The sequence below is a fragment of the Medicago sativa genome, chromosome 7, assembly GCF_051527215.1.
Source record: "Medicago sativa cultivar Bolivia chromosome 7, Bolivia_mono, whole genome shotgun sequence".
NCBI lineage: Eukaryota > Viridiplantae > Streptophyta > Magnoliopsida > Fabales > Fabaceae > Medicago > Medicago sativa.
The window spans coordinates 67,615,638-67,630,699 of record NC_140755.1 but is presented as its reverse complement, the minus strand read 5'-3'; the positions used below and the strand labels follow the sequence as shown (position 1 = coordinate 67,630,699).

General features: G+C 33.9%; 1 long non-coding RNA gene across 1 annotated transcript; it reads right to left on the bottom strand.

Moving 5' to 3' along the window:
- Nucleotides 1-2,470: 2,470 nt before the first annotated feature.
- Nucleotides 2,471-14,922, bottom strand: LOC146907937 (uncharacterized). The gene is made up of 2 exons (XR_015019015.1): nucleotides 14,767-14,922; nucleotides 2,471-3,051 (listed from the first exon to the last, which is right to left on the bottom strand). It is a non-coding gene; the product is annotated as an uncharacterized LOC146907937 (long non-coding RNA).
- Between the last annotated feature and the right edge of the window lie 140 nt (nucleotides 14,923-15,062).

Below are 15,062 nucleotides of genomic sequence, written 5' to 3'. Positions count from 1 at the left end.
AAATAATTGTCAACAAAAAAAAGTTATAATAAAAATGGAAAACGGTTGTAAATATAAAAACAATTTTTTTTTTTCTTTCTCATACTTATAGTGCATCAAACTTTAATTCTTATCATAATTTGTCTTTTGAAATACACCAAGATATTTTTTCGACACGACGAAATATATTATAATATATTAAAATAATTGTCAACAAAAAAAAGTTATAATAAAAATGGAAAACGGATGTAAATATAAAAACAATTTTTTTTTTCTTTCTCATACTTATTTTTGATTATGCGTATTTGTAAAAAAAAAATATAGATTATCAATAGTAACCTCTTATTCATCATAACTTTTTTTTTTAAATAAATATTCATCACCACCAGACTAACCCAAGCGAGTTCTCTTTAAGAACCTTTAATAATAAGTTTATATGAAAATATGTGTATTCAACGCATTGAAATTTGTACTATTTAGTTTTTTGATCGGTAAGTTTATATGAAAATTCATATATTCAATACATTGAAATTTGTAATATTTAACTTTTTTTATTGAATTGTTTCTAAATTCGGAATCATTAAAAAGTGACCGGAGACATTCATTAAAGAATAATTGAACTTGGATCATTCGCAATGCTTCTCTTATTTGTGTCTATCTCTCTTAATCTTATTTTTGTATTCTCTCTTGATCTTCTCTCTAAAATTTAGAGAGAGATGGATACAATTTGGTAAGTGAGGAAGAAGGAGAGAATGAGGAAAAGGAGATGACCAAATCCAAGATAATTTGTTTAGGGAAAAAGTAAATTCCTATTTGCAACCCTTGATGACCAAATCCACAACTTGCATTTTATTCTATTTTATGTGTATCCGTTCATAATTCTCTTAAATCTTGTTTTATCGTTCTAAGTTTTACCAATCTGATTGCAAGCATGTTAATATTTACAAGTTTAGGTGGTTTCTTGTGGAGCAAAGATAGAAAACAGAGAAGACTATTTGATGATGTCGATATCTAACTTGGGAAAAATGTTTAGCAAATCATGTTACTACTAATTGTTTATACGGAACAAGTAGTAGATAATTTCTGTGAGGCAAATGTTAACATGTGCCCCAAGGGCATATGTTAGGGAATTTAGAATAGAAATAACTGTTTTAAAAGTTGTGCATTTAACTTTATTCAATTTTTCAAAGTCAAACTTTTGTACTTTTCTATAAAAAAGTTCTAATTTTGGATTCCTTAACTTGTGTCCTAAGGGCACAAGATAACAAGACCCTTTCTGTGAAAGAGCTAAGTTGTTAACTGTTGTCGGATTTTGACTTCGAAGATTGAAATAAATAGCCAATTAGTTACTCCCTCCGGTCACTATTATAAGCAAAAATCTACTTTTTAGGTTCATGGAATGAATGATGTATGTAGTCTATATTAATGACCACATACATCACTTATTCAATGAACCTAAAAAGTAGTTTTTTGTTTATAATAGTGACCGGAGGGAGTAGATTGCGTGCATTAATGAAATCAAACATGCATTACTAACTCGGCTTGACGGTTCGAATTAATAAGCTTAGCATACGCCACTTTTCATATGTTTTCATTAATGCAATTTCATTCATATGTTGTCTAGTGAATTTAACACAAGAGTTTGCAAAAAAATGAAAAATATACACTCCATCCGTCATAAAAATTAAGTGAGCTATTTGCTCATTTCACATTTATTAAGAAAAATGTATAAGTGAAGAAGAAAAAAATAATTTTAAGTGTTTTTGTCAAGTATTAATTCATTTACCATTACCATAAATGCAAAGTGGAATATATTGAATTGAGAGTGATAAAAGTAATATTAATTAGAGTTATATAAATGAAAAAAATTAATTAATATGTATTAATTCATTTACCATTACCATAAATGCAAAGTGGAATATATTGAATTGAGAGTGATAAAAGTAATATTAATTAGAGTTATATAAGTGAAAAAAATTAATTTATATTATATTGAAAAATGAAATGAGTCGGTTATTTTAGTACAATATTTTTTTACAAAATGATCACTTATTATGGGACTAAGGGAGTACCACTTTTTTTTTTCAAGTGGTCTAGTGACTACAAATTGACATTTTTAATATGAACAAATGAGGTGTCTGTTGGTCATTCTATTGGATTCAATTTGTAATTCAATTTGTTTTAATATCCCTCCACTTTTTAAGAGAAGGGGACCCTAATAGTGGGGAGTTTGGTTGGTAATTTAAATTTGACTAATAATTATTTCACCTAAAAATCGAACTTGAATTCTATCGAATAATTTGTCCGATAGAACTTATTAATCACTTAAGTCCAATAATTTGATTTATTGAAATTCAATTTAAAATAACTGTTTAGTGAGCTCGAGATCAATAATTCAATACACAACTAACCTTTCATCGATTACACATATCCAATTTTTTTTAATCCAAAAAGTTACAATGTAATTGTAATAATGAATGAAGTTATTTAAAAAAAAAAAATCGTTAGACCCTCTTCTTCTCATTGATATAAATATACATACTTATTATACTAAATCTGATACTTGAGGTAACGTGTAATACTAAAAGTAAAATAAACAGTTGAGTCCTCCATCATGGGTAGGACAATACATAATATATGCAAGGTTCGGGGTTCAAACCCCGACCACCACAAAAAAAAAAAGCAAAATAAATCGCAATGCGTTGTGTCCTCCATCATGTAGTGCACAATACCAATGCCTTGTTGGGTCATGAGAGGAGCTCAGGGGACCGCCCACATCGAGGCTAGAAGGGGACCGCCCACATCGAGGCTAGAACAATCGCATAAGCGGGAGAGACGCCACACTCTTACCCAAAACCATAAGACAATAGGTTTACAGGTCCTCTCACCTATAAAATGTTCAACCTTTACTGTTCTATCCAATGTGGGACGTAATACTCACACTTGCACACAATATGCCCGTCTAGATAGTTGTTTGGCGTGTGTAATTTAATCCAAACACACAATGTTTGGGTCTTTAAGTGAGAACTCAACCTCAATTCTAGTGGGAATAGGGATACCCTTGCGACTCTCCTGGACAAAAACCTAGACATTTGAGTCTAGTTTCGAGAATTTCTAAGGGTAACAAGAAAATAAGAATATGCAACATCATAAAAAGGGAAGAGAAGATAAATATAAATATTTAAGAGCACAAACAAACACATGACATATATATACCCCCGAGTCACCATTATCACCATGCACGTAAGTCGTATCCATATATGTAGTGACCTTATTCGTGTATAGCCATATATAGGTTAGAACCTAACAAAGACGTTCAAACAATAAAGTGGAATTCACCACAGTGAAAATGATAAGTGAGTTCTAAAAAACATACATCAAACCATTATTATTAATAGTTCGTCTCTACCGTTTGCTCCTTAGGTTTCTTGAACCCCATACATTGTATATATTAATTGTCATACCCCAATTTTTGACCTAACATCCTACATTCATACATTGTCTGACCCTGAATAGTCTTTGACTTTTCAAAGGAAATTTCAGCAAAAAGGTATCTTAAAATACCTCATGTTTGGTTCCGAGTCGGGCCCTCTTCGCTCTTTATATTTTTATAATTTTAGTTTTCTTTATTTTTTTTATTATTTGTTATTTACTCTTTAATTTCCATCTTTTATTTAATTTTATAATTTTAGTTTTTATTTCCAATTTTTATTTTAGCTTTTAATTAGTCATTTTTCATATTTTATTTTAGTCACTTTTATTTTATTGTCCAAGTAAAAAAAAACCAAAGTGTCAATGAGTCCAAAATTAAATGTCCAGGGGTCCAAAATATTTTTCCTCTAAGCCATGCCATAATCAGTGTAGAGTCAAAACTTTCTTCCCATTTTTCATCAGGAACGCGTTTCATCATCAATACCTCTTCTCACTTTTTTTATTTTATTAGTCATTTTTTTTAAACTTTTAGTTTTTATTTTTATCTTTCATTTTTATTCAGTCTTGATTTTTATATTTTTTTTTCCATTTTACCATTTTTTTTTATTTTTTTCGTTTAATTACTTCTTTAGGTTTTTATTAACTTTTTTTTAATGAGTCCAAAAATTGTCAAAAAATATAGTGTCAAGGTCCAATTTTTTTCTTTCTCAAGTGTGCCACCAATCATGCCATGTCAACTCTCCCATTTGAAAATTCATTCAAATCACATTCCAAAACCATCAATCTCATTCAAATCCCCATCAAAGTGCATTAAACCAATTTTCCATTTTTCATCAACCTTAGAACCTATAAATAGAGCTCTCATCCTTCACAATTTCACACACCAAAAGTTCTCTTGAGTTGTCAAAGAACTTTTCTCTCTTCTCCCCCATTTAGCTTGTGTTGACGAGCTATTCTTTTCTTCTCTCTCTTTTTTCTGTCCCTTCGGTATAAGTCCCTTTGGAATTTTGTCCCTTCGGTAATTTTTGTCCCTTCGATTGTCCCTTTCTTTTATTTTCTTGCATTTTATTTCTTTTTAGCATTTTATTTTATTTCTATTTAGCATTTTAATTATTGTCATTTATTTTCCTGCAATTAGAATGTATTTAGGTCCAATGTAAATATAAATAAGAAAAGTGTGTGTGTGTGTGTGTGTGTGTGTGTGTGTGTGTGTGTGTGTGTCTTTTATTTCTTTACCGCTTTATATATATCAAAAAATACAAAAAAATTAGATTAGGGATTTTGTGGTGACCCAACGTCACTACAAAAATCCACGCGCTTTTATTTTTATTGCTCCGTTAGTTTAATTTTCATTTATTATTCCAAAACAACAAAAACATTCAAATAACAAAAATCACAAAAATATTTTCATAATAAACCTTGATTTTCAATCAAGAGATCGTTCTTTTTACTTTCTTAATCAAATATCAAATCAATTTTAATCATACTTTGAGTCATCTTTCTTTCAATATAAAAAATACAAACAAATACTCATTTGCCACTTGGCTTTTATTTTAAAACCTTTTTTCAAAATTAATAAAAAACACCAAAACAAATCAAACGTCATTTTCTTAACCCCGAACTACGAGGTTTTGATCCCTCACGGGTACGTAGGCAGAGGACACTCGTCCTTCCAAATCAATAAAATGTAGATAATTAGGTCTTCCTTTTTTAATCATTTCAAAATTTCATTTTTTAAAAAAAAGCAAGCAAGTTTATAGCACAAAAAGTTAAATAAAATCAAAAGGTTCTCGTAGAGTACTACGAACATAAAGGGTGCTAATATCTTCCCTTTACGTAACCAACCCCCGGACCCCCCAATTTAAATAATTTTTTTTCAAAGTCGTGAAATAAAAAGTGAGTCAAACGCTAACCAAATAGCCTTGATCTCTGAAAAATGACGCGACAGAAATGGCGACTTCACTGGGGACCCCCTAAGAGGGTGAAGCCTAACTTGGCTTTGTTTAAAATTTTGTGCTTTAAACTTGCTTAAAAATAAAAAAAGAAAATCAAAAAAGATGGAAATTAAGTGTATATTTGTTTTTCCTTCTTCTTTCTCCTTTCTTAAACGTGAGTGGTGAGATAAGCTCTATACCCGAGCTTGAGGGAAATTAAGATAGGACCGGGTATAATCATAGTTTCCATGCCAAGAGTACTCTTCGGTATTGGTACATGTGATAACCCACTCAATGGAGGGATCTTGAAAGTATACTTTTGTCGACGTGAGTACTCATGTTTGGCATGTTATTTTCAAGCGACCGTTGAAGTTGAGAACCTTTAGTCACCTTTAACCCATCTTGGCCTTTTTAGGACGTAGTGCGGTGGCTAATCGAGAGTACTCTCGTATTGGTTGATACGCGATACTACACCCGAACGAGACTAACCTGCGAATATTGTTGGAACGAGAGTACTCTCGTCATCTAACAAATATTTGGAAGTGGTTGTAGACTTTGGGAACTTGGTAGAACCCTTGTTACATATGCAAATGAAAACCATAGTCCTTACCAAAAGACGTTATTACCCTTGACTCCAACATTATGGACTTAAACCTCGCCATGTTTTCACCGTTCTTGTTGCATAATCATGCATACATGCATACATTCATAAACTTTTTCTCATTAAATACCGAAGGACTTCGATAAGTTTTTATAAACATTAGAGGTATGAACCTTGTAAAAGGAACACCAAGAAATACATTTTCAAAAGTCTTATCCAGACCTTAGCTTTTGTTGGGGTCTCTTTCCTTGACTTTGCTTTTGCTCTTAAGGAAACTGTTTGTAACACTTCAAATTATCAATTGAAACAATGTTCCTTATAATGTTTACAATTACTTTGACAAAGTCCTTCAATAAAAAAAAAATGTGTCCATTTTTTGCATAAGCATAATCCATCATCATGCATTCATAGTTTCAAGTCCGTGTCTCACGTTTGTTTTTCCTATAAAAAGGTCAACCCATTTCAAAAGTGGTCCGACTGTCCTCATCCAAAGCCAACTCACACCTACAACACTCGTGCAAACAAAGAGAGAGAACGCATCAGTTTGAACAAGAAATCCACGAGCATTCGTGAAGAGGTAACAACACTTCAGGCCGAGTTGGAGAGACTGAGTACCCTGGTGGTTTCATTGGTATCTTCACAGGATCAATCGCGGTTCCAGCAAGGGCCCGAACTCCAACATCAACAGAAGCCTCGACAACAGGCTCCAAGGATGCAGTTTGACCCAATCCCAATGACATATGAGGAGCTGCTTCCCATTTTGCTCATGAAGAACCTTGTCCAAACTAGAGTGCCTCCTCGGGCGCCTAACGAGTTGCCGGTTTGGTATCAACCTGACCTCTCCTGTGCCTTCCATCAAGGAGCACCCGGCCATGACATCGAGCACTGTTTCTCTTTGAAGATTGAAGTCCAGAAGCTAATTGAAGCCAATATCTTGCTTCTTGAAGATTAAATTCGGACGTACAAGTTGATCCACTGCCGAATTATATTACCTAGTATTGTGACACATGGAGTGGATAGCCGCAATTGGGTTGCTTTTGATGTTCCTTCTACTACTCATCTGTTCAAATAATGTGTCTGTTTGTTGTTTGCTGCTTTTCAAAAAAAATCCTTTCGTCCCACCTAAGATGAAAGTGAACTTTGTGTAGGGATTTTTGCTTCATGTGTTTTCCATCATTAATGAAAAGGTCGTTTTGATCCCGACTTTATTTTTATTTTGTGCTTTTTTTGGAAAAATGGTAATACAAAAAACCAAAAAAAAAAAACTTTTAATCATTCTCAAATATCTGCATAATCATAACTTGTACTTGTCAAAATCAATAATCAAATCATGCATTAATAAACCCATTGAACACATTGACCATGTACTCTCTTCCAACTTTGAGTTCCTTGTATCTGAAGCTGAAGAAAACAAGAATGAAGAGACTCCCGACAAGATCTCTCGCATACTGGGGCATCTTAGCCATCGAAGCTGTAAAAAATCTAGAAGATTGTCCAGAAGATGGCATCCACTTACAAAGACTGGTATGAGATGTTACCGTTGCCTCGCACGGATATCGTACTTCAGTACACATTTCAACAGGGGCAACCCCCCTCCTTCCCCAATATACAACATGGAGGTCCTGCTTCCTGTGGAGGTCGAGGTCCCGTCAATAGGAGTACTGCTGGAATCCTAGCTTCGTTGAACTTTAAACGCATGACGAACTTGTACAATTACATCAAAAGAGGTTGAAACAAACTTCCAACAAGAAGGTTTGTCCCCGTGAAATTCAAAAAGGAGACTTCATGCCTAAAAATGTACTATTTTCCCAACCAGACTCCAGGGGCAAGTGGACGCCTAACTATGAAGGCTCCATGTGCAATGACTTTCGCAACTACGGATGGTGGCAAACTCATGCGTCTTATGAATGCTGATGCAGTCAAGAAATATTCTGTCAAAAAATAAAAAGCTCGATAAGTCGCAAACCTGAAAAGGCGACTTATGCAAAAATGAGCGTCTCGGTGGACTGAAAACCCGAAAGGGCGGTCCAGGCAAAAGTTAGAGACATGGACAAAAAATGATTATCCTGATAGATTGAAAACCCGAAAAGGGCAATCTATGCAAAAGTTAAGGATCATGACAAAGTAACTGCATCAGGCAAGCGCAATCCACTTGGGGCATTTCAGTTATCAAAATTCTTCGATTCAAAGCACCTGCAGATCAAAGACTCGGAACAGGGGCATTCAAGTTGTCAGGGAGAATAACGGTTATTGTGTTCAATGTACCTTTCCATATATTTACCATTTTCCAAATTTTTCAAAGATTTGTGGAGCCATGCCATTGGCAGGCCACCACTCAATTCATCGAATTTGAGCCTGTGCCCATTTATTTGGAACTCTCATTTATTTTATTTGCAAAATTTCTTCTATTTTTGATAGCAATACTTGAAGCAAAAATTTTCAAAATACAAAACTTTTTTTTACATCTTTTGAAAAGTGTGAACAACAAACACACTCTCTTTGAACTCGCGAGTAGTTGAAGCGTACATCAACATCCGTCTCGAGAACGGTTACACTCTGAAAGGGAGACATGGCTAAGCACAATGGAGAGGACCTCTGCTTTGAGCAAGATGCTGTCACAGTCCAAAAATACGAAAAATATAATACAAAAATAATAGCTCGCTAAGTTGAAAACCCAAAAGGGCGGCTTAGGCAATAGAGAGCGTCCTGGTGGACTGAAAACCCGAAAGGGCGGTCCAGGCAAAAATTAGGGGCATAAAAAAGAATATACTCCCGGTGGACTGAAAACCCGAATGGGCGGGCCAGGCAAAAGTTAGGGATTTTCAAAAAATATATACAAAAAAAATGACTGTTGAAGCATGCCGATGGAAGTACACCCTGCGCCGGTTCACAAATGGCGACTCCTTCCAGACTTTTGGTTAATAATAGGCTCTATCCCCAGGAGACATCAGTTGCTGCCTTGTGCCAGGCTTCATCCCATCAACGGCTCAACTTGTTCACAATAGTATCATCTCCAAGGAAGTCTGCCGAGTGTTTGTACTGCGATTTCAGTCCACCTCCCATTTTACCTATCTTGTCTCGTCCCATCGAGTCTCCGGTCATATACAGTCCATACAAATCATACAAGTTACATTCATACATTCATGCATTCATACAATCATACCTTCATACATTAATACTGTCACATATTCACACACTCATGCATGCACAACATATACACGACATCATTCACACATGATCGAATTAGTCACCAAAATCTTGTTTCGGTCATGTCTCTTCAGTTCGGTCTTTACTTATCATCGTGTCAAGCCGCAAGTTTCTACACATGAACGTCTGGCATTTACCTTCTTATCATCAAAAGTGTCATCCCCAGTGTGTCTGGTCTAGATATGTCACTCATTATATGCCCGGTGGATTTCAGCGAACTCTTACAATGCCCGGTGGATTCCGGCAATCTTTTACAAAACCTGGTGGATTCTGGCACAACCTTGCAAAAGCTGAGTGGATTCTCGCAAAACTCTTATGAAGCCCGGTGGATTCCGGCACAACCTTGCAAAAGCCGAGTGGATTCTCGCATGTGTTTACTAAGCCGAGTGGATTCTGGCCAACTTCAAAAGCCGAGTGGATTCTCGCAAATGTTTACCAAGCCGAGTGGACTCTCGCAAAACTCTTATGAAGCCCAGTGGATTCTGGCCAACTTTTATCAAAAGCCGAGTGGATTCTCGCAAATGTTCACAAAGCCGAGTGGATTCTCGCATATGTTTACCAAGTCGAGTGGATACTCGCAAAAGCCGAGTGGATTCTCGCAAATGTTTACCAAGCCGAGTGGACTCTCGCAAAACTCTTATGAAGCCCAGTGGATTCTGGCCAACTTTTATCAAAAGCCGAGTGGATTCCCGCAATTGTTTATCAAAAGCCGAGTGGATTCTCGCGAATGTTTATCAAAAGCCGAGTGGATTCTCGCAAAAGCCGAGTGGATTCTCGCATATGTTTACCAAGCCGAGTGGATTCTCGCAAAAGCCGAGTGGATTCTCGCAAATGTTTATCAAAAGCCGAGTGGATTCTCGCAAACCTTATCAAAAGCCGAGTGGATTCTCGCAAATGTTTATCAAAAGCCGGGTGGATTCTCGCAAACGTTTACCTTGTTTCAAGCTGCTAGTCCTAAACAACGGACTGCTTGAGTTTACCTTTTTGTCTTGTTTCAAGCTGCCAGTCCTAAACAACGGACTGCTTGAGTTTACCTTTTTGTCTTGTTTCAAGCTGCCAGTCCTAAACAACGGACCGCTTGAGTTTACCTTTTTGTCTTGTTTCAAGCCGCCAGTCCTAAACAACGGACCGCTTGAGTTTACCTTTTTTTGTCTTGTTTCAAGCTGCTAGTCCAAAACAACGGACCGCTTGTGTCTACATTTTGTCTTGTTTCAAGCTGCCAGTCCTAAACAACGGATCGCTTGAGTTTACCTTTTTTTGTCTTGTTTCAAGCTGCTAGTCCAAAACAACGGACCGCTTGTGTCTACATTTTGTCTTGTTTCAAGCTGCCAGTCCTAAACAACGGACCGCTTGAGTTTACCTTTTTTTGTCTTGTTTCAAGCTGCTAGTCCAAAACAACGGACCGCTTGTGTCTACATTTTGTCTTGTTTCAGGCTGTCAGTCCTAAACAACGGACTGCTTGAGTTTACCTTTTGTCTTGTTTCAAGCTGCTAGTCCTAAACAACGGACCGCTTGAGTTTACCTTTTGTCTTGTTTCAAGCTGCCAGTCCTAAACAACGGACCACTTGAGTTTACCTTTCGTCATGGTCAGTTCCAACCAATGAACAGTTTGAAATCACATTTTATTTTCTATCCGATACGGTAGTAGACAATCTCTTCCCCAGTGAAACTGTAATTCCCCAGCGGAGTCGGATCCCTTTCTTTAACAAATTGGGTATCCCGTTGTTTGTTTCTCGTCCTAGTCAAATCATCTTTGCCGTCCTGCATTCATAATTGCATCATGAGCATTTCACAACATCTTAGGTCAAAAATTGGTGTACTTTTGTATTTAAGTCTCTTCGTCCCGTCAACTCAAAAATTTCATCTTCAAATCTCCAGACGAAGAAAACTTAAATAGGGGCATCTGTCATACCCCAATTTTTGACCTAACATCCTACATTCATACATTGTCTGACCCTGAATAGTCTTTGACTTTTCAAAGGAAATTTCAGCAGAAAGGTATCTTAAAATACCTCATGTTTGGTTCCGAGTCGGGCCCTCTTCGCTCTTTATATTTTTATAATTTTAGTTTTCTTTATTTTTTTTATTATTTGTTATTTACTCTTTAATTTCCATCTTTTATTTAATTTTATAATTTTAGTTTTTATTTCCAATTTTTATTTTAGCTTTTAATTAGTCATTTTTCATATTTTATTTTAGTCACTTTTATTTTATTGTCCAAGTAAAAAAAAACCAAAGTGTCAATGAGTCCAAAATTAAATGTCCAGGGGTCCAAAATATTTTTCCTCTAAGCCATGCCATAATCAGTGTAGAGTCAAAACTTTCTTCCCATTTTTCATCAGGAACGCGTTTCATCATCAATACCTCTTCTCACTTTTTTTATTTTATTAGTCATTTTTTTTAAACTTTTAGTTTTTATTTTTATCTTTCATTTTTATTCAGTCTTGATTTTTATATTTTTTTTTCCATTTTACCATTTTTTTTTATTTTTTTCGTTTAATTACTTCTTTAGGTTTTTATTAACTTTTTTTTAATGAGTCCAAAAATTGTCAAAAAATATAGTGTCAAGGTCCAATTTTTTTCTTTCTCAAGTGTGCCACCAATCATGCCATGTCAACTCTCCCATTTGAAAATTCATTCAAATCACATTCCAAAACCATCAATCTCATTCAAATCCCCATCAAAGTGCATTAAACCAATTTTCCATTTTTCATCAACCTTAGAACCTATAAATAGAGCTCTCATCCTTCACAATTTCACACACCAAAAGTTCTCTTGAGTTGTCAAAGAACTTTTCTCTCTTCTCCCCCATTTAGCTTGTGTTGACGAGCTATTCTTTTCTTCTCTCTCTTTTTTCTGTCCCTTCGGTATAAGTCCCTTTGGAATTTTGTCCCTTCGGTAATTTTTGTCCCTTCGATTGTCCCTTTCTTTTATTTTCTTGCATTTTATTTCTTTTTAGCATTTTATTTTATTTCTATTTAGCATTTTAATTATTGTCATTTATTTTCCTGCAATTAGAATGTATTTAGGTCCAATGTAAATATAAATAAGAAAAGTGTGTGTGTGTGTGTGTGTGTGTGTGTCTTTTATTTCTTTACCGCTTTATATATATCAAAAAATACAAAAAAAATTAGATTAGGGATTTTGTGGTGACCCAACGTCACTACAAAAATCCACGCGCTTTTATTTTTATTGCTCCGTTAGTTTAATTTTCATTTATTATTCCAAAACAACAAAAACATTCAAATAACAAAAATCACAAAAATATTTTCATAATAAACCTTGATTTTCAATCAAGAGATCGTTCTTTTTACTTTCTTAATCAAATATCAAATCAATTTTAATCATACTTTGAGTCATCTTTCTTTCAATATAAAAAATACAAACAAATACTCATTTGCCACTTGGCTTTTATTTTAAAACCTTTTTTCAAAATTAATAAAAAACACCAAAACAAATCAAACGTCATTTTCTTAACCCCGAACTACGAGGTTTTGATCCCTCACGGGTACGTAGGCAGAGGACACTCGTCCTTCCAAATCAATAAAATGTAGATAATTAGGTCTTCCTTTTTTAATCATTTCAAAATTTCATTTTTTAAAAAAAAGCAAGCAAGTTTATAGCACAAAAAGTTAAATAAAATCAAAAGGTTCTCGTAGAGTACTACGAACATAAAGGGTGCTAATATCTTCCCTTTACGTAACCAACCCCCGGACCCCCCAATTTAAATAATTTTTTTTCAAAGTCGTGAAATAAAAAGTGAGTCAAACGCTAACCAAATAGCCTTGATCTCTGAAAAATGACGCGACATTAATTATGCATTGTCCCTACCAACTGAGCGAAGCTCACAAAGACAAATTGAACTTGATAATAGTAGAAAGGAGTCGGAGATAAGTTTCACTTTAATTTAAACATTTTAACTATTAGTTTTTAGTTATTGAATTCTTCCACTTTAATGTGAACAAATTCATTCTAATATTTTTCTCCAAATTCCTTAGCAATATAGCCTTAAATCCCATAATTCCTTAGCAAGTTTAAAATCAATATTAAGCAATACGTACAGAAAACCTAAGAGTTTATGCGTCCACATCTATTTCTATACCACAAAGTCATGAATTCAATATCTTAAGCATTCATAGATTCCACACCATGAATAGTAAGTCAATTTTAAGGTGGCCAAACGATAAAAACATTAAACACAAAGATAAAGAAAAACAACTCATATAAATTCATTCAAATAACCAAAGATCAAATAAAAAAATTAGGGTCTACTTAAATTAGCTTAACAAAATCCGCTATAAGCTCATGAAAATAAGCTTTAAGCTCGTGTAAGAATGACACTTACCAAACAGGTCTTTTTAATAAACGAGCTTATAAACTATAAGCTATAAGTCATAAACTCAATTTTATGTCTTTTCAAACAGGCACATGGTCTTCTATGACTTCCTCAGTTTATTTTCGCTTCTTATCTATACTACTATATATAAAGAGAATAAGAGATTTTTTGGGGAATTTTGGGTTGACTTTTTTGTTAATCCAATTATATAATTAAACAAATTTTTCTATAATAATGTTATATTGTTGGTGTTATTAAAAAAGATAAATATGCTTTGTTGAGTTCGTTACATTTGAAAGTCACAAATATTTATACTTATAATTATAATCTATATAAAAAATTTATATAAAATATTGTTTGTAATTTGCATGCAAAATTTCTATAAAATATCACTGATAATCTACACATGTTAACGCAATAAAAAGATTGGAAAAGACGGGCATACAGGTGCTCATCTTTCCGCTAGTAAATTATAATTAACATGTATAGCAAAAAACAAAAGAGAAACAAGCTTAAATCATTTCTCTTTTTAGGGATAAATTAGGCCACATCATCCTAATTGATTCAAGAATTCTAAAACCACGATTTATTTAAATTGACTTTAAATTAAGCACTAGGCTAACAAAAATAAGTTAAAACTTAAGGACTCTAAAAATATCATCCGATAAAGAGCTATCAAACATCACAATGGTTGTTCCTTAATCACAATTATTTTTGTTACTTTTTAAGATAGGAAACAAAAGAGAGGCTTAACTTTGACTCTGATTGACAAGATACATAATATTCACACTTAAGCAAATGGCCAGACAAACTGTTTTTTTTTTTTCTTCTTCCATCAAAACATTAATGTATTGTATTTGAAGGGTGGTGACCAATATGAAAATGTTGGAATATATAGAACCCAATTTGAAAGAATTATAATGACCAATTTGAGATTCACTATGTTTAAAGTAAGAAAAGGATTTCCAATTCTTAATTTTTAATTTGCTGATATTTAAAATACTTCATAAAATTGATTTCTTTTAAAAAAATTCTTCAAATTATTCATCCGAACAATAAAATTTACATAGAAGAATTTAAATTACACTTAAAAATTAAATTACATGAAAAAAAAACTCCTCATTCAAACACACTTTTAAAGTCAGAAAAGAGCATGCATGCACGAAGTGAAGAAATGACCACCGTTCACAAATACAACTTCAAAGAAATAATTTGAAATCAAACTTACACTAGTAGGGCAGGAAATGGAAGAGGTGAGATCATTAAAGTTAAGTTACCTCTATGATGATAGAAATAGGCCTTATCTCCACAAGAAAAACTGATAAGGTACATGCACTTGAAATCAAAAGTTTAGTGTTTGATTACAAATAATTGTAAAAAAATCTCAATTTCGGAGTGAATGCATGGTTTTATAAAATGTCTTCCACTTAGATGAACAAAGTTTTGGCTTAATGAACAAAGGTTTTATAGAAGACTAGTAGGTAACATATTGTTGGTTCTAGGAGGTGGTATGCATGTGCATATGTTTTGGAAGAGATGTGTGCATGTATTAGCAAAAAGAAATGGTTGGTTT